We start from the raw sequence: 26,116 nt of genomic DNA on the forward strand, positions 1-26,116 counted from the left end.
ACACAAACACAACAGCCCTGTCCCTGAGTTTCACGAACGTAAACACAAACACCTCAGCCCAGGCCCTGAGCTTCACAAACACAAACACCACAGCCCTGGTCGTTAGCTTCACAAACACAAACACAAACAATACAGCCCAGTCCCTGAGCTTCACAAACACAAACACACACACCACAGCCAAGTCCCTGAGCTTCACAAACACAAACACAAACACAACAGCCCTGTCCCTGAGCTTCACAAGCACAAACACAAACACCACAGTAAAGGCCCTGAGCTTCGCAAACACAAACACAAACACTACAGTCCAGGCCATGAGCTTCCAAACACAAACACAAGCACAACAGCCCAGGCCCTGAGCTTTACAAACACAAACACAACAGCCCAAGCCCTGAGCTTCACAAACACAAACACAACAGCCCAGGCCCTGAGCTTCACCAGCACAAACACATAAACAACAGCCCAGGCCCTGAGCTTCACAAACACAACCACAAACACAACAGCCAAGGACCAGAGCTTCACAAACTCAAACACAACACTCCAGGCCCTGAGCTTCACAAACACACACACTACAGTCCAGGCCATGAGCTTCCAAACACAAACACAAGCACAACAGCCCAGGCCCTGAGCTTCACAAACACAAACACAACAGCCCAAGCCCTGAGCTTCACAAACACAAACACAACAGCCCAAGCCCTGAGCTTCACAAACACAAACACGACAGCCCAGGCCCTGAGCTTCACAAACACAAACACAAAGCCCAGGCCCTGAGCTTCACAAACACAAACACAAACACCACAGCCCAGGCCCTGAGCTTCACAAACACAAATACAAGCACTAAAACTACAGCCCACGCACTGAGCTACACAAACACAAACACAACAGCACAGGCCCTGAGCTTCACCAACACATACACAACAGTCCAGGCCCTGAGCTTCACAAACACCAACACAAACACAACAGCCCAGGCCCTGAGATCAACAAACACAAACACAAACACAACAGCCCAGGCCCTGAGCTTCACAAACACAAATACAAGCACTAAAACTACAGCCCACGACCTGAGCTACACAAACGCAAACACAACAGCCCAGGCCCTGCGTTTCACAAACATAAACACAACAGCTGAGGCCCAGAGTTTCACAAACACAAACACAAATACAAAAGCTCAGGCCCTGAGCTTCACAAACACAAACACTACAGCCCAGGCCCTGAGCTTCACAAACACAAACACAACAGCCCAGGCCTTGAGCTTCACAAACACAAACACAAACACAAAGCCCAGGCCCTGAGCTTCACAAACACAAACACAAACACCACAGCCCAGGCCCTGAGCTTCACAAACACAAACACCACAGCCCAGCCCCTGAGCATCACAAACACAAACAAAAACACCACAGCCCAGGCCCTGAGCTTCACAAACACAAACACAAACACAACAGCCCTGTCCCTGAGCTTCACAAACACAAACACAAACACTACAGTCCAGGCCATGAGCTTCCAAACACAAACACAAGCACAACAGCCCAGGCCCTGAGCTTCACAAACACAAACACAACAGCCCAAGCCATGAGATTCACAAATACAAACACAACAGCCCAGGCCCTGAGCTTCACAAACACAAACACAAAGCCCAGGCCCTGAGCTTCACAAACACAAACACAAACACCACAGCCCAGGCCCTGAGCTTCACAGACACAAACAGAACAACCCAAGTCCTGAGCTTCACTAACACAAACACAACAGCACAGGCCCTGAGCTTCACAAACACAAACACAAACACAAAGCCCAGGCCCTGAGCTTCACAAACACAAGCTCCACAGCCCAGGCCCTGAGCTTCAGAAACACAAACACCACAGCCCAGCCCCTGAGCTTCACAAACACAAACACCACAGCCCAGGCCCTGAGCTTCACAAACACAAACACAAACACAACAGCCCTGTCCCTGAGCTTCACTAACACAAACACAAACACCACAGTAAAGGCCCTGAGCTTCGCAAACACAAACACAAACACTACAGTCCAGGCCATGAGCTTCCAAACACAAACACAAGCACAACAGCCCAGGCCCTGAGGTTTACAAACACAAACACAACAGCCCAAGCCCTGAGCTTCACAAACACAAACACAACAGCCCAGGCCCTGAGCTTCACCAGCACAAACACATAAACAACAGCCCAGGCCCTGAGCTTCACAAACACAACCACAAACACAACAGCCAAGGACCAGAGCTTCTCCAACACAAACACAACAGCCCAGGCCCGGAGCTTCACAAACTCAAACACAACACTCCAGGCCCTGAGCTTCACAAACCCAAACACAAACACTACAGTCCAGGCCATGAGCTTCCAAACACAAACACAAGCACAACAGCCCAGGCCCTGAGCTTCACAAACACAAACACAACAGCCCAAGCCCTGAGCTTCACAAACACAAACACAACAGCCCAGGCCCTGAGCTTCACAAACACAAACACAAACACAAAGCCCAGGCCCTGAGCTTCACAAACACAAACACAAACACCACAGCCCAGGCCCTGAGCTTCACAAACACAAATACAAGCACTAAAACTACAGCCCACGCCCTGAGCTACACAAACACAAACACAAACACAACAGCACAGGCCCTGAGCTTCACAAACGCAAACACAACAGCCAAGGCCCTGAGCTTCACAAACACAAACACAACAGCTCAGGCCCTGAGTTTCACAAACAGAAACACAAATACAAAAGCTCAGGCCCTGAGCTTCACAAACACAAACACAAACACTACAGCCCAGGCCCTGAGCTTCACAAACACAAACACAAAGCCCAGGCCCTGAGCTTCACAAACACAAACACAAACACCACAGCCCAGGCCCTGAGCTTCACAAACACAAACACCACAGCCCAGCCCCTGAGCTTCACAAACACAAGCACCACAGCCCAGGCCCTGAGCTTCACAAACACAAACACAAACACAACAGCCCTGTCCCTGAGCTTCACAAACACAAACACCACAGTAAAGGCCCTGAGCTTACAAACACAAACACAAACACCACGGCCCAGGCCCTGAGCTTCACAAACACAAACACAACAGCCCAGTCCCTGAGCTTCACAAGGACAAACTCCACAGCCAAGGCCCTGAGATTTGCAAACACAAACACAAACACCACAGCTCAGGCCCTGAGCTTCACAAACACAAACACAACAGCCCAGGGCCTGACCTTCACAAACACATACACACACAAACACAACAGCCCAGTCCCTGAGCTTCACAAACACATACACAAACACCACAGCCCAGGCCCTGAACTTCACAAACACAAGCACAAACACCACTGCCCAGACCCTGAGCTTCACAAACACAAACACAACAGCCCAGGCCCTGAGCTTCACCAGCACAAACACATAAACAACAGCCCAGGCCCTGAGCTTCACAAACACAACCACAAACACAACAGCCAATGACCAGAGCTTCTCCAACACAAACACAACAGCCCAGGCCCGGAGCTTCACAAACTCAAACACAACACTCCAGGCCCTGAGCTTCACAAACACAAACACAAACATAACAGCCATGGGTCTGAGCTTCACAAACACCAACACGAACACAACAGCCCAGGCCCAGAGATCAACAAACACAAACACAACAGCCCAGGCCCTGAGCTTCACAAACACAAATACAAGCACTAAAACTACAGCCCACGCCCTGAGCTACACAAACACAAACACAACAGCACAGGCCCTGAGCTTCACAAACACAAACACAAACACCACAGCCCAGGCCCTGAGCTTCACAAACACAAACACCACAGCCCAGCCCCTGAGCTTCACAAACACAAACACCACAGCCCAGGCCCTGAGCTTCACAAACACAAACACAACAGCCCTGTCCCTGAGCTTCACAAACACAAACACCACAGTAAAGGCCCTGAGCTTCGCAAACACAAACACAAACACCACAGCCCAGGCCCTGAGCTTCACAAACACAAACACAACAGCCCAGTCCCTGAGCTTCACAAGGACAAACTCCACAGCCAAGGCCCTGAGATTTGCAAACACAAACACCACAGCTCAGGCCCTGAGCTTCACAAACACAAACACCAACACTGCAGCCCTGGCCCTGAGCTTCACAAACAAAAACACAAACACAACAGCCCAGGGCCTGACCTTCACAAACACAAACACAGACACAAACACAAAGCCCAGGCCCTGAGCTTCACAAACACAGACGCAACCACAAACACAACAGCCCAGTCCCTGAGCTTCACAAACACAAACACAAACACCACAGCCCAGGCCCTGAACTTCACAAACACAAGCACAAACACCACTGCCCAGACCCTGAGCTTCACAAACACAAACACAACAGCCCAGGCCCTGATCTTCATAAGCACAAACACTAACACAACAGCCCAGGCATTGAGCTTCACAAGCACAGACACAAACACCACAGCCCAGGCCCTGAGCTTCAAAAACACAAAAACAAACACCACTGCCCAGGCCCTGAGCTTCACAAACACAAACACAACAGCCCAGGCCCTGAGCTTCACAAACACAAACACAAAGCCCAGGCCCTGAGCTTCACAAACACAAACACAAACACAAACACCACAGCCCAGGCCCTGAGATTCACAAACACAAACACCACAGCCCAGCCCCTGAGCTTCACAAACACAAACACAAACACCACAGCCCAGGCCCTGAGCTTCACAAACACAAACACAAAAGCCCTGTCCCTGAGCTTCACAAACACAAACACAAACACCACAGCCCAGGCCCTGAGCTTCACAAACACAAACACAAACACAACAGCCCAGTCCCTGAGCTTCACAAGGACAAACACAAACACAAACACAACAGCCCAGTCACTGAGCTTCACAAACACAAACACAACAGCCCTGTACCTGAGCTTCACAAACACAAACTCCACAGCCAAGGCCCTGAGATTTGCAAACACAAACACAAACACAACAGCCCAGGCCCTGAGATCAACAAACACAAACACAAACACCACAGCCCAGCCCCTGAGCTTCACAAACACAAACACCACAGCCCAGGCCCTGAGCTTCACAAACACAAACACAACAGCCCTGTCCCTGAGCTTCACAAACACAAACACAAACACCACAGTAAAGGCCCTGAGCTTCGCAAACACAAACACAAACACCACAGCCCAGGCCCTGAGCTTCACAAACACAAACACAACAGCCCAGTCCCTGAGCTTCACAAGGACAAACTCCACAGCCAAGGCCCTGAGATTTGCAAACACAAACACCACAGCTCAGGCCCTGAGCTTCACAAACACAAACACCAACACTGCAGCCCTGGCCCTGAGCTTCACAAACAAAAACACAAACACAACAGCCCAGGGCCTGACCTTCACAAACACAAACACAGACACAAACACAAAGCCCATGCCCTGAGCTTCACAAACACAGACGCAACCACAAACACAACAGCCCAGTCCCTGAGCTTCACAAACACAAACACAAACACCACAGCCCAGGCCCTGAACTTCACAAACACAAGCACAAACACCACTGCCCAGACCCTGAGCTTCACAAACACAAACACAACAGCCCAGGCCCTGATCTTCATAAGCACAAACACTAACACAACAGCCCAGGCATTGAGCTTCACAAGCACAGACACAAACACCACAGCCCAGGCCCTGAGCTTCAAAAACACAAAAACAAACACCACTGCCCAGGCCCTGAGCTTCACAAACACAAACACAACAGCCCAGGCCCTGAGCTTCACAAACACAAACACAAAGCCCAGGCCCTGAGCTTCACAAACACAAACACAAACACCACAGCCCAGGCCCTGAGATTCACAAACACAAACACCACAGCCCAGCCCCTGAGCTTCACAAACACAAACACAAACACCACAGCCCAGGCCCTGAGCTTCACAAACACAAACACAAAAGCCCTGTCCCTGAGCTTCACAAACACAAACACAAACACCACAGCCCAGGCCCTGAGCTTCACAAACACAAACACAACAGCCCAGTCCCTGAGCTTCACAAGGACAAACACAAACACAAACACAACAGCCCAGTCACTGAGCTTCACAAACACAAACACAACAGCCCTGTACCTGAGCTTCACAAACACAAACTCCACAGCCAAGGCCCTGAGATTTGCAAACACAAACACAAACACAACAGCCCAGGCCCTGAGATCAACAAACACAAACACAAACACAACAGCCCAGGCCCTGAGCTTCACAAACACAAATACAAGCACTAAAACTACAGCCCACGACCTGAGCTACACAAACGCAAACACAACAGCCCAGGCCCTGCGTTTCACAAACATAAACACAACAGCTGAGGCCCAGAGTTTCACAAACACAAACACAAATACAAAAGCTCAGGCCCTGAGCTTCACAAATACAAACACTACAGCCCAGGCCCTGAGCTTCACAAACACAAACACAACAGCCCAGGCCCTGAGCTTCACAAACACAAACACAAAGCCCAGGCCCTGAGCTTCACAAACACAAACACAAACACCACAGCCCAGGCCCTGAGCTTCACAAACACAAACACCACAGCCCAGCCCCTGAGCATCACAAACACAAACAAAAACACCACAGCCCAGGCCCTGAGCTTCACAAACACAAACACAAACACAACAGCCCTGTCCCTGAGCTTCACAAACACAAACACAAACACTACAGTCCAGGCCATGAGCTTCCAAACACAAACACAAGCACAACAGCCCAGGCCCTGAGCTTCACAAACACAAACACAACAGCCCAAGCCCTGAGCTTCACAAACACAAACACAACAGCCCAGGCCCTGAGCTTCACAAACACAAACACAAACACAAAGCCCAGGCCCTGAGCTTCACAAACACAAACACAAACACCACAGCCCAGGCCCTGAGCTTCACAAACACAAACAGAACAACCCAAGTCCTGAGCTTCACTAACACAAACACAACAGCACCGGCCCTGAGCTTCACAAACACAAACACAAAGCCCAGGCCCTGAGCTTCACAAACACAAGCACCACAGCCCAGGCCCTGAGCTTCAGAAACACAAACACCACAGCCCGGCCCCTGAGCTTCACAAACACAAACACAAACACCACAGCCCGGGCCCTGAGCTTCACAAACACAAACACAAACACAACAGCCCTGTACCTGAGTTTCACAAACACAAACACCACAGTAAAGGCCCTGAGCTTCGCAAACACAAACACAAACACTACAGTCCAGGCCATGAGCTTCCAAACACAAACACAAGCACAACAGCCCAGGCCCTGAGCTTTGCAAACACAAACACAACATCCCAAGCCCTGAGCTTCACAAACACAAACACAACAGCCCAGGCCCTGAGCTTCACCAGCACAAACACATAAACAACAGCCCAGGCCCTGAGCTTCACAAACACAACCACAAACACAACAGCCAAGGACCAGAGCTTCTCCAACACAAACACAACAGCCCAGGCCCGGAGCTTCACAAACTCAAACACAACACTCCAGGCCCTGAGCTTCACAAACACAAACACAAACACTACAGTCCAGGCCATGAGCTTCCAAACACAAACACAAGCACAACAGCCCAGGCCCTGAGCTTCACAAACACAAACACAACAGCCCAAGCCCTGAGCTTCACAAACACAAACACAACAGCCCAGGCCCTGAGCTTCACAAACACAAACACAAACACAAAGCCCAGGCCCTGAGCTTCACAAACACAAACATAAACACCACAGCCCAGGCCCTGAGCTTCACAAACACAAATACAAGCACTAAAACTACAGCCCACGACCTGAGCTACACAAACACAAACACAACAGCACAGGCCCTGAGCTTCACAAACGCAAACACAACAGCCAAGGCCCTGAGCTTCACAAACACAAACACAACAGCTCAGGCCCTGAGTTTCACAAACAGAAACACAAATACAAAAGCTCAGGCCCTGAGCTTCACAAACACAAACACAAACCCTACAGCCCAGGCCCTGAGCTTCACAAACACTAACACAAACACAAAGCCCAGGCCCTGAGCTTCACAAACACAAACACAAACACCACAGCCCAGGCCCTGAGCTTCACAAACACAAACACCACAGCCCAGCCCCTGAGCTTCACAAACACAAACTCCACAGCCCAGGCCCTGAGCTTCACAAACACGAACACAAACACAACAGCCCTGTCCCTGAGCTTCACAACCACAAACACAAACACCACAGTAAAGGCCCTGAGCTTACAAACACAAACACAAACACCACAGCCCAGGCCCTGAGCTTCACAAACACAAACACAACAGCCCAGTCCCTGAGCTTCACAAGGACAAACTCCACAGCCAAGGCCCTGAGATTTGCAAACACAAACACAAACACCACAGCTCAGGCCCTGAGCTTCAGAAACACAAACACAAACACAACAGCCCAGGGCCTGACCTTCACAAACACAAACACAGACACAAACACAAAGCCCAGGCCCTGAGCTTCACAAACACAGACGCAACCGCAAACACAACAGCCCAGTCCCTGAGCTTCACAAACACATACACAAACACCACAGCCCAGGCCCTGAACTTCCCAAACACAAGCACAAACACCACTGCCCAGACCCTGAGCTTCACAAACACAAACACAACAGCCCAGGCCCTGAGCTTCACCAGCACAAACACATAAACAACAGCCCAGGCCCTGAGCTTCACAAACACAACCACAAACACAACAGCCAATGACCAGAGCTTCTCCAACACAAACACAACAGACCAGGCCCGGAGCTTCACAAACTCAAACACAACACTCCAGGCCCTGAGCTCCACAAACACAAACACAAACATAACAGCCATGGGTCTGAGCTTCACAAACACCAACACGAACACAACAGCCCAGGCCCAGAGATCAACAAACACAAACACAAACACAACAGCCCAGGCCCTGAGCTTCACAAACACAAATACAAGCACTAAAACTACAGCCCACGCCCTGAGCTGCACAAACACAAACACAAACACAACAGCACAGGCCCTGAGCTTCACAAACACAAACACAAACACCATAGCCCAGGCCCTGAGCTTCACAAACACAAACACCACAGCCCAGCCCCTGAGCTTCACAAACACGAACACCACAGCTCAGGCCCTGAGCTTCACAAACACAAACACCAACACTGCAGCCCTGGCCCTGAGCTTCACAAACAAAAACACAAACACAACAGCCCAGGGCCTGACCTTCACAAACACAAACACAGACACAAACACAAACACAAAGCCCAGGCCCTGAGCTTCACAAACACAGACGCAACCACAAACACAACAGCCCAGTCCCTGAGCTTCACAAACACAAACACAAACACCACAGCCCAGGCCCTGAACTTCACAAACACAAGCACAAACACCACTGCCCAGACCCTGAGCTTCACAAACACAAGCACAACAGCCCAGGCTCTGATCTTCATAAGCACAAACACTAACACAACAGCCCAGGCCCTGAGCTTCACAAGCACAAACACAAACACCACAGCCCAGGCCCTGAGCTTCAAAAACACAAAAACAAACACCACAGCCCAGGCCCTGAGCTTCACAAACACAAACACAACAGCCCAGGCACTGAGCATCACAAACACAAACACAAACACAAAGCCCAGGCCCTGAGCTTCACAAACACAAACACAAACACCACAGCCCAGGCCCTGAGCTTCACAAACACAAACAGAAAAGCCCTGTCCCTGAGCTTCACAAACACAAACACAAACACCACAGCCCAGGCCCTGAGCTTCACAAACACAAACACAAACACAACAGCCCAGTCCCTGAGATTCACAAGGACAAACACAAACACAAACACAACAGCCCAGTCACTGAGCTTCACAAACACAAACACAACAGCCCTGTACCTGAGCTTCACAAACACAAACTCCACAGCCAAGGCCCTGAGATTTGCAAACACAAACACAAACACAACAGCCCAGGCCCTGAGATCAACAAACACAAACACAAACACAACAGCCCAGGCCCTGAGCTTCACAAACACAAATACAAGCACTAAAACTACAGCCCACGACCTGAGCTAAACAAACGCAAACACAACAGCCCAGGCCCTGCGTTTCACAAACATAAACACAACAGCTGAGGCCCAGAGTTTCACAAACACAAACACAAATACAAAAGCTCAGGCCCTGAGCTTCACAAACACAAACACTACAGCCCAGGCCCTGAGCTTCACAAACACAAACACAACAGCCCAGGCCCTGAGCTTCACAAACACAAACACAAAGCCCAGGCCCTGAGCTTCACAAACACAAACACAAACACCACAGCCCAGGCCCTGAGCTTCACAAACACAAACACCACAGCCCAGCCCCTGAGCATCACAAACACAAACAAAAACACCACAGCCCAGGCCCTGAGCTTCACAAACACAAACACAACAGCCCTGTCCCTGAGCTTCACAAACACAAACACAAACACTACAGTCCAGGCCATGAGCTTCCAAACACAAACACAAGCACAACAGCCCAGGCCCTGAGCTTCACAAACACAAACACAACAGCCCAAGCCCTGAGCTTCACAAACACAAACACAACAGCCCAGGCCCTGAGCTTCACAAACACAAACACAAACACAAAGCCCAGGCCCGGAGCTTCACAAACACAAACACAAACACCACAGCCCAGGCCCTGAGCTTCACAAACACAAACAGAACAACCCAAGTCCTGAGCTTCACTGACACAAACACAACAGCACAGGCCCTGAGCTTCACAAACACAAACACAAAGCCCAGGCCCTGAGCTTCACAAACACAAGCACCACAGCCCAGGCCCTGAGCTTCAGAAACACAAACACCACAGCCCAGCCCCTGAGCTTCACAAACACAAACACAAACACCACAGCCCAGGCCCTAAGCTTCACAAACACAAACACAAACACAACAGCCCTGTCCCTGAGCTTCACAAACACAAACACAAACACCACAGTAAAGGCCCTGAGCTTCGCAAACACAAACACAAACACTACAGTCCAGGCCATGAGCTTCCAAACACAAACACAACAGCCCAAGCGCTGAGCTTCACAAACACAAACACAACAGCCCAGGCCCGGAGCTTCACCAGCACAAACACAAACACAACAGCCCAGGCCCTGAGCTTCACAAACACAACCACAAACACAACAGCCAAGGACCAGAGCTTCTCCAACACAAACACAACAGCCCAGGCCCGGAGCTTCACAAACTCAAACACAACACTCCAGGCCCTGAGCTTCACAAACACAAACACAAACACTACAGTCAAGGCCATGAGCTTTGCAAACACAAACACAAACACCACAACTCAGGCCCTGAGCTTCAGAAACACAAACACCAACACTGCAGCCCAGGCCCTGAGCTTCACAAACACAAACACAACAGCCCAGGGCCTGACCTTCACAAACACAGACACAAACACAAAGCCCAGGCCCTGAGCTTCACAAACACAGACGCAACCACAAACACAACAGCCCAGGCCCTGATCTTCATAAGCACAAACACTAACACAACAGCCCAGGCCCTGAGCTTCACAAGCACAAACACAAACACCACAGCCCAGGCCCTGAGCTTCAAAAACACAAAAACAAACACCACAGCCCAGACCCTGAGCTTCACAAACACAAACACAAAAACGAACACCAGTGCCCAGGCCCTGAGCTTCACAAACACAAACACAACAGCCCAGTCCCTGAGCTTCACAAACAGAAACACAAACACCACAGCCCAGGCCCTGAGCTTCACAAACACAAAAACAAACACCTCAGCCCAGGCCCGGAGCTTCACAAACACAAACACATACACCAGAGCCCTGGCCGTTTGCTTCACAAACGCAAACACCACAGCCCAAGCCCTGAGCTTCACAAACACAAACACCACAGCCCAGGCCCTGATCTTCCCACACACAAACACAAACACAAACCCAAACACAAACACTACAGCCCAGTCCCTGAGCTTCACAAACACAATCACGCACACTAACAGCCCGGGCCCTGAGCTTCACAAACACAGACAGCCCGGGCCCATAGCTTCACAAACACAAACACAAACAGCCCAAGCCCTGAGGTTCACATAAAAACAAACACAAACACAACAGCCCAGGCCTTGAGCTTCACAAACACAAACACAACAGCCCAGGCACTGAGCTTCACATACACAAACACAAACACATACAGCCCGGGGCCGGAGCTTCACAGACACAAACACAAACACAAATACAAACAGCCCGGGCCCTGAGCTTCACATACACAAGCACAAACAGCCCAGGCCCTGAGGTTCACATAAAAACAAACACAAACACAAGAGCCCAGGCCTTGAGCTTCACAAACACAAACACCACAGCCCAGACCCTGAGCTTCACAAACACAAACACAACTGCCAAGGCCCTGAGCTTCACAAACGCAAACACAACAGCCCAGGCCCGGATCTTCACAAACACAAACACAACAGCCCAGGCCCTGAGCTTCACAAACCCAAACACAAATAGACACGCAAACGCAAACACAAAAGCAAACGGAAACACAAACGCAAACGCAAACACAAACACAACAGCCCAGGCCCTGAGCTTCACACACACAAACACAAACACTACAGTCCAGGCCATGAGCTTCCAAACACAAACACAAACACAACAGCCCAGGCCCTGAGCTTCACAAACACAACAGCCCAGGCTCTGAGCTTCACAAACACAAACACAAAAGCCAAGGCCCTGAGCTTCTCAAACACAAACACAAACACAACAGTCCAGGCCCTGAGCTTCACAACCACAAACACAAACACGAACACAACAGCCCAGGCCCTGAGCTTCACAAACACAAACACAACAGCCCTGTACCTGAGCTTCACAAACACAAACACCACAGCCAAGGCCCTGAGCTTTGCAAGCACAAACACAGACACCACAGCTCAGGCCCTGAGCTTCACAAACACAAACACAAACACTGCAGCCCAGGCCCTGAGCTTCGCAAACACAAACACAAACACAACAGCCCAGGGCCTGAGCTTCACAAACACAAACACAGACACAAACACAAATCCCAGGCCCTGAGCTTCACAAACACAAACACAACCACAAACACAACAGCCCAGTCCCTGAGCTTCACAAATACAAACACCACAGCCCAGGCTCTGAACTTCACAAACAGAAGCACAAACACCACGGCCCAGACCCTGAGCTTCACAAACAAAAACACAAACACCACAGCCCGGGCCCACAGCTTCACAAACACAACAGCCCAGGCCCTGATGTTCACAAGCACAAACACAAACACAACCGCCCAGGCCCTGAGCTTCACAAGCACAAACACAAACACCACAGCCCAGGCCCTGAGCTTCAAAAACACAAAAACAAACACCACAGCCCAGACCCTGAGCTTCACAAACACAAACACAAAAACAAACACCACTGCCCAGGCCCTGAGCTCCACAAACACAAACACAACAGCCCAGGCCCAGAGCTTCACAAACACAAACAGAAAAGCCCTGTCCCTGAGCTTCACAAACACAAACACCACAGCCCAGGCCCTGAGCTTCACAAACACAAACACAAACACAACAGCCCAGTCCCTGAGATTCACAAGGACAAACACAAACACAAACACAACAGCCCAGTCACTGAGCTTCACAAACACAAACACAACAGCCCTGTACCTGAGCTTCACAAACACAAACTCCACAGCCAAGGCCCTGAGATTTGCAAACACAAACACAAACACAACAGCCCAGGCCCTGAGATCAACAAACACAAACACAAACACAACAGCCCAGGCCCTGAGCTTCACAAACACAAATACAAGCACTAAAACTACAGCCCACGACCTGAGCTACACAAACGCAAACACAACAGCCCAGGCCCTGCGTTTCACAAACATAAACACAACAGCTGAGGCCCAGAGTTTCACAAACACAAACACAAATACAAAAGCTCAGGCCCTGAGCTTCACAAACACAAACACTACAGCCCAGGCCCTGAGCTTCACAAACACAAACACAACAGCCCAGGCCCTGAGCTTCACAAACACAAACACAAACACAAAGCCCAGGCCCTGAGCTTCACAAACACAAACACAAACACCACAGCCCAGGCCCTGAGCTTCACAAACACAAACACCACAGCCCAGCCCCTGAGCATCACAAACACAAACAAAAACACCACAGCCCAGGCCCTGAGCTTCACAAACACAAACACAACAGCCCTGTCCCTGAGCTTCACAAACACAAACACAAACACTACAGTCCAGGCCATGAGCTTCCAAACACAAACACAAGCACAACAGCCCAGGCCCTGAGCTTCACAAACACAAACACAACAGCCCAAGCCCTGAGCTTCACAAACACAAACACAACAGCCCAGGCCCTGAGCTTCACAAACACAAACACAAACACAAAGCCCAGGCCCGGAGCTTCACAAACACAAACACAAACACCACAGCCCAGGCCCTGAGCTTCACAAACACAAACAGAACAACCCAAGTCCTGAGCTTCACTGACACAAACACAACAGCACAGGCCCTGAGCTTCACAAACACAAACACAAAGCCCAGGCCCTGAGCTTCACAAACACAAGCACCACAGCCCAGGCCCTGAGCTTCAGAAACACAAACACCACAGCCCAGCCCCTGAGCTTCACAAACACAAACACAAACACCACAGCCCAGGCCCTGAGCTTCACAAACACAAACACAAACACAACAGCCCTGTCCCTGAGCTTCACAAACACAAACACAAACACCACAGTAAAGGCCCTGAGCTTCGCAAACACAAACACAAACACTACAGTCCAGGCCATGAGCTTCCAAACACAAACACAACAGCCCAAGCGCTGAGCTTCACAAACACAAACACAACAGCCCAGGCCCTGAGCTTCACCAGCACAAACACAAACACAACAGCCCAGGCCCTGAGCTTCACAAACACAACCACAAACACAACAGCCAAGGACCAGAGCTTCTCCAACACAAACACAACAGCCCTGTCCCTGAGCTTCACAAACACAAACACAAACACTACAGTCCAGGCCATGAGCTTCCAAACACAAACACAAGCACAACAGCCCAGGCCCTGAGCTTCACAAACACAAACACAACAGCCCAAGCCCTGAGCTTCACAAACACAAACACAACAGCCCAGGCCCTGAGCTTCACAAACACAAACACAAACACAAAGCCCAGGCCCTGAGCTTCAAAAACACAAACACAAACACCACAGCCCAGGCCCTGAGCTTCACAAACACAAACAGAACAACCCAAGTCCTGAGCTTCACTGACACAAACACAACAGCACAGGCCCTGAGCTTCACAAACACAAACACAAAGCCCAGGCCCTGAGCTTCACAAACACAAGCACCACAGCCCAGGCCCTGAGCTTCAGAAACACAAACACCACAGCCCAGCCCCTGAGCTTCACAAACACAAACACAAACACCACAGCCCAGGCCCTGAGCTTCACAAACACAAACACAAACACAACAGCCCTGTCCCTGAGCTTCACAAACACAAACACAAACACCACAGTAAAGGCCCTGAGCTTCGCAAACACAAACACAAACACTACAGTCCAGGCCATGAGCTTCCAAACACAAACACAACAGCCCAAGCGCTGAGCTTCACAAACACAAACACAACAGCCCAGGCCCTGAGCTTCACCAGCACAAACACAAACACAACAGCCCAGGCCCTGAGCTTCACAAACACAACCACAAACACAACAGCCAAGGACCAGAGCTTCTCCAACACAAACACAACAGCCCAGGCCCGGAGCTTCACAAACTCAAACACAACACTCCAGGCCCTGAGCTTCACAAACACAAACACAAACACTACAGTCCAGGCCATGAGCTTCCAAACACAAACACAAGCACAACAGCCCAGGCCCTGAGCTTCACAAACACAAACACAACAGCCCAGTCCCTGAGCTTCACAAACACAAACACAACAGCCCTGTACCTGAGCTTCACAAACACAAACTCCACAGCCAAGGCCCTGAGCTTTGCAAACACAAACACAAACACCACAGCTCAGGCCCTGAGCTTCAGAAACACAAACACCAACACTGCAGCCCAGGCCCTGAGCTTCACAAACACAAACACAACAGCCCAGGGCCTGACCTTCACAAACACAGACACAAACACAAAGCCCAGGCCCTGAGCTTCACAAACACAGACGCAACCACAAACACAACAGCCCAGGCCCTGATCTTCATAAGCACAAACACTAACACAACAGCCCAGGCCCTGAGCTTCACAAGCACAAACACAGACACAAACACAAATCCCAGGCCCTGAGCTTCAAAAACACAAAAACAAACACCACAGCCCAGACCCTGAGCTTCACAAACACAAACACAAAAACGAACACCAGTGCCCAGGCCCTGAGCTTCACAAACACAAACACAACAGCCCAGTCCCTGAGCTTCACAAACACAAACACAAACACCACAGCCCAGGCCCTGAGCTTCACAAACACAAAAACAAACACATCAGCCCAGGCCCGGAGCTTCACAAACACAAACACATACACCAGAGCCCTGGCCGTTTGCTTCACAAACGCAAACACCACAGCCCAAGCCCTGAGCTTCACAAACACAAACACCACAGCCCAGGCCCTGATCTTCCCACACACAAACACAAACACAAACCCAAACACAAACACTACAGCCCAGTCCCTGAGCTTCACAAACACAATCACGCACACTAACAGCCCGGGCCCTGAGCTTCACAAACACAGACAGCCCGGGCCCATAGCTTCACAAACACAAACACAAACAGCCCAAGCCCTGAGGTTCACATAAAAACAAACACAAACACAACAGCCCAGGCCTTGAGCTTCACAAACACAAACACAACAGCCCAGGCACTGAGCTTCACATACACAAACACAAACACATACAGCCCGGGGCCGGAGCTTCACAGACACAAACACAAACACAAATACAAACAGCCCGGGCCCTGAGCTTCACATACACAAGCACAAACAGCCCAGGCCCTGAGGTTCACATAAAAACAAACACAAACACAAGAGCCCAGGCCTTGAGCTTCACAAACACAAACACCACAGCCCAGGCCCTGAGCTTCACAAACACAAACACAACTGCCAAGGCCCTGAGCTTCACAAACGCAAACACAACAGCCCAGGCCCGGAGCTTCACAAACACAAACACAACAGCCCAGGCCCTGAGCTTCACAAACCCAAACACAAATAGACACGCAAACGCAAACACAAAAGCAAACGGAAACACAAACGCAAACGCAAACACAAACACAACAGCCCAGGCCCTGAGCTTCACACACACAAACACAAACACTACAGTCCAGGCCATGAGCTTCCAAACACAAACACAAACACAACAGCCCAGGCCCTGAGCTTCACAAACACAACAGCCCAGGCTCTGAGCTTCACAAACACAAACACAAACACAACAGCCCAGGTCCTGAGCTTCAGAACCACAAACACATACACAACAGCCCAGGCCCTGAGCTTCACAAACACAAACACAAAAGCCAAGGCCCTGAGCTTCTCAAACACAAACACAAACACAACAGTCCAGGCCCTGAGCTTCACAACCACAAACACAAACACGAACACAACAGCCCAGGCCCTGAGCTTCACAAACACAAACACAACAGCCCTGTACCTGAGCTTCACAAACACAAACACCACAGCCAAGGCCCTGAGCTTTGCAAGCACAAACACAGACACCACAGCTCAGGCCCTGAGCTTCACAAACACAAACACAAACACTGCAGCCCAGGCCCTGAGCGTCGCAAACACAAACACAAACACAACAGCCCAGGGCCTGAGCTTCACAAACACAAACACAGACACAAACACAAATCCCAGGCCCTGAGCTTCACAAACACAAACACAACCACAAACACAACAGCCCAGTCCCTGAGCTTCACAAATACAAACACCACAGCCCAGGCTCTGAACTTCACAAACAGAAGCACAAACACCACGGCCCAGACCCTGAGCTTCACAAACAAAAACACAAACACCACAGCCCGGGCCCACAGCTTCACAAACACAAACACAACAGCCCAGGCCCTGATGTTCACAAGCACAAACACAAACACAACCGCCCAGGCCCTGAGCTTCACAAGCACAAACACAAACACCACAGCCCAGGCCCTGAGCTTCAAAAACACAAAAACAAACACCACAGCCCAGACCCTGAGCTTCACAAACACAAACACAAAAACAAACACCACTGCCCAGGCCCTGAGCTCCACAAACACAAACACAACAGCCCAGGCCCGGAGCTTCACAAGCACAAACACAACAGTCCAGTCCCTGAGCTTCACAACCACAAACACAACGGCCCTAGCCCTGAGCTTCACAAACACAAACACAAACATAACAGTCCTGGCCCTGAGCTTCACAAACACAAACACAACAGCCCTGTACCTGAGCTTCACAAACACTAACACCACAGCCAAGGCCCTGAGCTTTGCAAGCACAAACACAAACACCACAGCTCAGGCCCTGAGCTTCACAAACACAAACACAAACACAACAGCCCAGGGCCTGATCTTCACAAACACAAACACAGACACAAACACAAATCCCAGGCCCTGAGCTTCACAAACACAAACACAACCACAAACACAACAGCCCAGTCCCTGAGCTTCACAAACACAAACACCACAGCCCAGGCCCTGAACTTCACAAACACAAGCACAAACACCACGGCCCAGACCCTGAGCTTCACAAACACAAACACCACAGCCCGGGCCCTGAGCTTCACAAACACAAACACAACAGCCCAGGCCCTGATCTTTACAAGCACAAACACAAACACAACAGCCCAGGCCCTGAGCTTCACAAGCACAAACACAAACACCACAGCCCAGGCCCTGAGCTTCAAAAACACAAAAACAAACACCACAGCCCAGACCCTGAGCTTCACAAACACAAACACAAAAACAAACACCACTGCCCAGGCATGAGCTCCACAAACACAAACACAACAGCCCAGGCCCGGAGCTTCACAAGCACAAACACAACAGTCCAGTCCCTGAGCTTCACAACCACAAACACAACAGCCCTAGCCCTGAGCTTCACAAACACAAACATAACAGTCCTGGCCCTGAGCTTCACAAACACAAACACAACAGCCCAGGCCCTGAGCTTCACAAACACAAACACAACAGCCCTGTACCTGAGCTTCACAAACACAAACACCACAGCCAAGGCCCTGAGCTTTGCAAGCACAAACACAAACACCACAGCTCAGGCCCTGAGCTTCACAAACACAAACACAAACACAACAGCCCAGGGCCTGATCTTCACAAACACAAACACAGACACAAACACAAATCCCAGGCCCTGAGCTTCACAAACACAAACACAACCACAAACACAACAGCCCAGTCCCTGAGCTTCACAAACACAAACACAAACACCACAGCCCAGGCCCTGAACTTCACAAACACAAGCACAAACACCACGGCCCAGACCCTGAGCTTCACAAACACAAACACCACAGCCCGGGCCCTGAGCTTCACAAACACAAACACAACAGCCCAGGCCTGATCTTTACAAGCACAAACACAAACACAACAGCCCAGGCCCTGAGCTTCACAAGCACAAACACAAACACCACAGCCCAGGCCCTGAGCTTCAAAAACACAAAAACAAACACCACAGCCCAGACCCTGAGCTTCACAAACACAAACACAAAAACAAACACCACTGCCCAGGCCCTGAGCTCCACAAACACAAACGCCCAGTCCCTGAGCTTCACAAACACAAACACAAACACAACATCCCAGTCCCTGAGCTTCACAAACACAAAAACAAACACCTCAGCCCAGGCCCGTAGCTTCACAAACACAAACACCACAGCCCTGGCAGTTTGCTTCACAAACGCAAACACCACAGCCAAGGCCCTGAGCTTCACAAACACAAACACAACAGTCCAGGCCCTGAGCTTCACAACCACAAACACAGCAGCCCTGGCCCTGAGCTTCACAAACACAAACACAAACACAACAGCCCAGGCCCTGAGCTTCACCAACACAAACAGAACAGCCCTGTACCTGAGCTTCACAAACACAAACACCACAGCCAAGGCACTGAGCTTTGCAAGCACAAACACAAACACCACAGCTCAGGCCCTGAGCTTCACAAACACAAACACAAACACTGCAGCCCAGGCCCTGAGCCTCGCAAACACAAACACAAACACAACAGCCCAGGGCCTGAGCTTCACAAACACAGACACAAACACAAATCCCAGGCCCTGAGCTTCACAAACACAAACACAACCACAAACACAACAGCCCATCCCTGAGCTTCACAAATACAAACACCACAGCCCAGGCTCTGAACTTCACAAACAGAAGCACAAACACCACGGCCCAGACCGTGAGCTTCACAAACAAAAACACAAACACCACAGCCCGGGCCCAGAGCTTCACAAACACAAACACAACAGCCCAGGCCCTGATGTTCACAAGCACAAACACAAACACAACAGCCCAGGCCCTGAGCTTCACAAGCACAAACACTAACACCACAGCCCAGGCCCTGAGCTTCAAAAACACAAACACAAACATAACAGTCCTGGCCCTGAGCTTCACAAACACAAACACAACAGCCCAGGCCCTGAGCTTCACAAACACAAACACAACAGCCCTGTACCTGAGCTTCACAAACACAAACACCACAGCCAAGGCCCTGAGCTTTGCAAGCACAAACACAAACACCACAGCTCAGGCCCTGAGCTTCACAAACACAAACACAAACACAACAGCCCAGGGCCTGATCTTCACAAACACAAACACAGACACAAACACAAATCCCAGGCCCTGAGCTTCACAAACACAAACACAACCACAAACACAACAGCCCAGTCCCTGAGCTTCACAAACACAAACACAAACACCACAGCCTTGGCCCTGAACTTCACAAACACAAGCACAAACACCACGGCCCAGACCCTGAGCTTCACAAACACAAACACAAACACCACAGCCCGGGCCCTAAGCTTCACAAACACAAACACAACAGCCCAGGCCCTGATCTTTACAAGCACAAACACAAACACAACAGCCCAGGCCCTGAGCTTCACAAGCACAAACACAAACACCACAGCCCAGGCCCTGAGCTTCAAACACACAAAAACAAACACCACAGCCCAGACCCTGAGCTTCACAAACACAAACACAAAAACAAACACCACTGCCCAGGCCCTGAGCTCCACAAACACAAACACAACAGCCCAGTCCCTGAGCTTCACAAACACAAACACAAACACAACAGCCCAGTCCCTGAGCTTCACAAACACAAAAACAAACACCTCAGCCCAGGCCCGTAGCTTCACAAACACAAACACCACAGCCCTGGCCGTTTGCTTCACAAACGCAAACACCACAGCCAAGGCCCTGAGCTTCACAAACACAAACACAACAGTCCAGGCCCTGAGCTTCACAACCACAAACACAACAGCCCTGGCCCTGAGCTTCACAAACACAAACACAAACAAAACAGTCCTGGCCCTGAGCTTCACAAACACAAACACAAACACAACAGCCCAGGCCCTGAGCTTCACAAACACAAACACAACAGCCCTGTACCTGAGCTTCACAAACACAAACACCACAGCCAAGGCCCTGAGCTTTGCAAGCACAAACACAAACACCACAGCTCAGGCCCTGAGCTTCACAAACACAAACACAAACACTGCAGCCCAGGCCCTGAGCGTCGCAAACACAAACACAAACACAACAGCCCAGGGCCTGAGCTTCACAAACACAAACACAGACACAAACACAAATCCCAGGCCCTGAGCTTCACAAACACAAACACAACCACAAACACAACAGCCCAGTCCCTGAGCTTCACAAATACAAACACCACAGCCCAGGCTCTGAACTTCACAAACAGAAGCACAAACACCACGGCCCAGACCCTGAGCTTCACAAACAAAAACACAAACACCACAGCCCGGGCCCACAGCTTCACAAACACAAACACAACAGCCCAGGCCCTGATGTTCACAAGCACAAACACAAACACAACAGCCCAGGCCCTGAGCTTCACAAGCACAAACACAAACACCACAGCCCAGGCCCTGAGCTTCAAAGACACAAAAACAAACACCACAGCCCAGACCCTGAGCTTCACAAACACAAACACAAAAACAAACACCACTGCCCAGGCCCTGAGCTCCACAAACACAAAAGCCCAGGCCCGGAGCTTCACAAGCACAAACACAACAGTCCAGGCCCTGAGCTTCAGAACCACAAACACAACAGCCCTAGCCCTGAGCTTCACAAACACAAACATAACAGTCCTGGCCCTGAGGTTCACAAACACAAACACAAACACAACAGCCCAGGCCCTGAGCTTCACAAACACAAACACAACAGCCCTGTACCTGAGCTTCACAAACACAAACACCACAGCCAAGGCCCTGAGCTTTGCAAGCACAAACACAAACACCACAGCTCAGGCCCTGAGCTTCACAAACACAAACACAAACACAACAGCCCAGGGCCTGATCTTCACAAACACAAACACAAATCCCAGGCCCTGAGCTTCACAAACACAAACACAACCACAAACACAACAGCCCAGTTCCTGAGCTTCACAAACACAAACACAAACACCACAGCCCAGGCCCTGAACTTCACAAACACAAGCACAAACACCACGGCCCAGACCCTGAGCTTCACAAACACAAACACAAACACAAACACCACAGCCCGGGCCCTGAGCTTCACAAACACAAACACAACAGCCCAGGCCCTGATCTTTACAAGCACAAACACAAACACAACAGCCCATGCCCTGAGCTTCACAAGCACAAACACAAACACCACAGCCCAGGCCCTGAGCTTCAAAAACACAAAAACAAACACCACAGCCCAGACCCTGAGCTTCACAAACACAAACACAAAAACAAACACCACTGCCCAGGCCCTGAGCTCCACAAACACAAACACAACAGCCCAGTCCCTGAGCTTCACAAACACAAACACCACAGCCAAGGCCCTGAGCTTTGCAAGCACAAACACAAAAGCTCAGGCCCTGAGCTTCACAAACACAAACACAAACACTGCAGCCCAGGCCCTGAGCTTCACAAACACAAACACAACAGCCCGGGGCCTGAGCTTCACAAACACGAACACAGACACAAACACAAATCCCAGGCCCTGAGCTTCACAAACACAAACACAACCACAGACACAACAGCCCAGTCCCTGAGCTTCACAAACACAAACACAAACACCACAGCCCAGGCCCTGAACTTCACAAACACAAGCACAAACACCACGGCCCAGACCCTGAGCTTCACAAACACAAACACAAACACCACAGCCCGGGCCCTGAGCTTCACAAATACAAACACAACAGCCCAGGCCCTGATCTTCACAAGCACAAGCACAAACACAACAGCCCAGGCCCTGAGCTTCACAAGCACAAGCACAAACAACACAGCCCAGGCCCTGAGTTTCAAAAACACAAAAACAAACACCACAGCCCAGACCCTGAGCTTCACAAACACAAACACAACAGCCCAGTCCCTGAGCTTCACAAACACAAACGCAAACACCACAGCCCAGGCCGTGAGCTTCACAAACACAAAAACAAACACTTCAGCCCAGGCCCGTAGCTTCACAAACGCAAACACCACAGCCCAGGCCCTGAGCTTCATAAACACAAACACAAACACCACAGCCTAGGCCCTGATCTTCCCACACACAAACACAACCACAAACCGAAACACAAACACTACAGCCCGGGCCCTGAGCTTCACAAACACAAACAGCCAGGGCAGATAGCGTTACAAACACAAACACAAAGACTAACACGAACAGCCCAGGCACTGAGCTTCACATACACAAACACCAGCAGCCCCGGACCTGAGGTTCACATAAAAACAAACACAAACAGCCCAGGCCTTGAGCTTCACAAACACAAACACCACAGCCCAGGCCCTGAGCTTCACAAACACAAACACAACAGCCAAGGCCCTGAGCTTCACAAACACAAACACAACAGCCCAGGCCCGGAGCTTCACAAACACAAACACAACAGCCCAGGCCCTGAGCTTCACAACCCAAACACAAACAGACACGCAAATGCAAACACAAAAGCAAACGCAAACACAAACGCAAACACAAACACAACAGCCCAGGCCCTGAGCATCACAAACACAAACGCCTTGGCCCTGAGCTTCACAAACACAAACACAAACACAACAGCCCTGGCCCTGAGCTTCACAAACACAAACACAAACACAACAGCCAAGGCCCTGAGTTTCACAAACACAAACACAACAGCCAAGGCCCTGAGTTTCACAAACACAAACACAAACACAACAGCCCGGGCCCGGAGCTTCACAAACACAAACACAACAGTCCAGGCCCTGAGCTTCACAAACACAAACACCACAGCCCTGGCCCTGAGCTTCACAGACACTAACATAAACTGAACAGCCCTGGCCCGGAGCTTCACAAACACAAACACAACAGCCCAGGCCCTGAGCTTCACAAACACAAGCACAACAGCCCAGGCACTGAGCTTCACAAACACAAACACAAGCACTAACACTGCAGCCCACGCCCTGAGGTACACAAACACAAACACAACAGCCCAGGCCCTGAGCTTCACAAACACAAACACAAAGCCCAGGCCCTGAGCTTCACAAACACAAACACAAGCTCCACAGCCCAGGCCCTGAGTTTCACAAGCACAAACACAAACAGCACAGCCCGGCCCCTGAGCTTCACAAACACAAACACCACAGCCCAGGCCCTGAGCGTCTCAAAAACAAAAACAAACACAACAGCCCTGTCCCCGAGCTTCACAAACACAAACACCGCAGCCATGGCCCTGAGCTTCGCAAACACAAACACCACAGCCCAGGCCCTGAGCTTCACAAACACAAACACAAACAAAACAGTCCTGGCCCTGAGCTTCACAAACACAAACACAAACACAACAGCCCAGGCCCTGAGCTTCACAAACACAAACACAACAGCCCTGTACCTGAGCTTCACAAACACAAACACCACAGCCAAGGCCCTGAGCTTTGCAAGCACAAACACAAACACCACAGCTCAGGCCCTGAGCTTCACAAACACAAACACAAACACTGCAGCCCAGGCCCTGAGCGTCGCAAACACAAACACAAACACAACAGCCCAGGGCCTGAGCTTCACAAACACAAACACAGACACAAACACAAATCCCAGGCCCTGAGCTTCACAAACACAAACACAACCACAAACACAACAGCCCAGTCCCTGAGCTTCACAAATACAAACACCACAGCCCAGGCTCTGAACTTCACAAACAGAAGCACAAACACCACGGCCCAGACCCTGAGCTTCACAAACAAAAACACAAACACCACAGCCCGGGCCCACAGCTTCACAAACACAAACACAACAGCCCAGGCCCTGATGTTCACAAGCACAAACACAAACACAACAGCCCAGGCCCTGAGCTTCACAAGCACAAACACAAACACCACAGCCCAGGCCCTGAGCTTCAAAGACACAAAAACAAACACCACAGCCCAGACCCTGAGCTTCACAAACACAAACACAAAAACAAACACCACTGCCCAGGCCCTGAGCTCCACAAACACAAAAGCCCAGGCCCGGAGCTTCACAAGCACAAACACAACAGTCCAGGCCCTGAGCTTCAGAACCACAAACACAACAGCCCTAGCCCTGAGCTTCACAAACACAAACATAACAGTCCTGGCCCTGAGGTTCACAAACACAAACACAAACACAACAGCCCAGGCCCTGAGCTTCACAAACACAAACACAACAGCCCTGTACCTGAGCTTCACAAACACAAACACCACAGCCAAGGCCCTGAGCTTTGCAAGCACAAACACAAACACCACAGCTCAGGCCCTGAGCTTCACAAACACAAACACAAACACAACAGCCCAGGGCCTGATCTTCACAAACACAAACACAAATCCCAGGCCCTGAGCTTCACAAACACAAACACAACCACAAACACAACAGCCCAGTTCCTGAGCTTCACAAACACAAACACAAACACCACAGCCCAGGCCCTGAACTTCACAAACACAAGCACAAACACCACGGCCCAGACCCTGAGCTTCACAAACACAAACACAAACACAAACACCACAGCCCGGGCCCTG

Source organism: Heterodontus francisci, chromosome X (genome assembly GCF_036365525.1).
Source record: "Heterodontus francisci isolate sHetFra1 chromosome X, sHetFra1.hap1, whole genome shotgun sequence".
NCBI lineage: Eukaryota > Metazoa > Chordata > Chondrichthyes > Heterodontiformes > Heterodontidae > Heterodontus > Heterodontus francisci.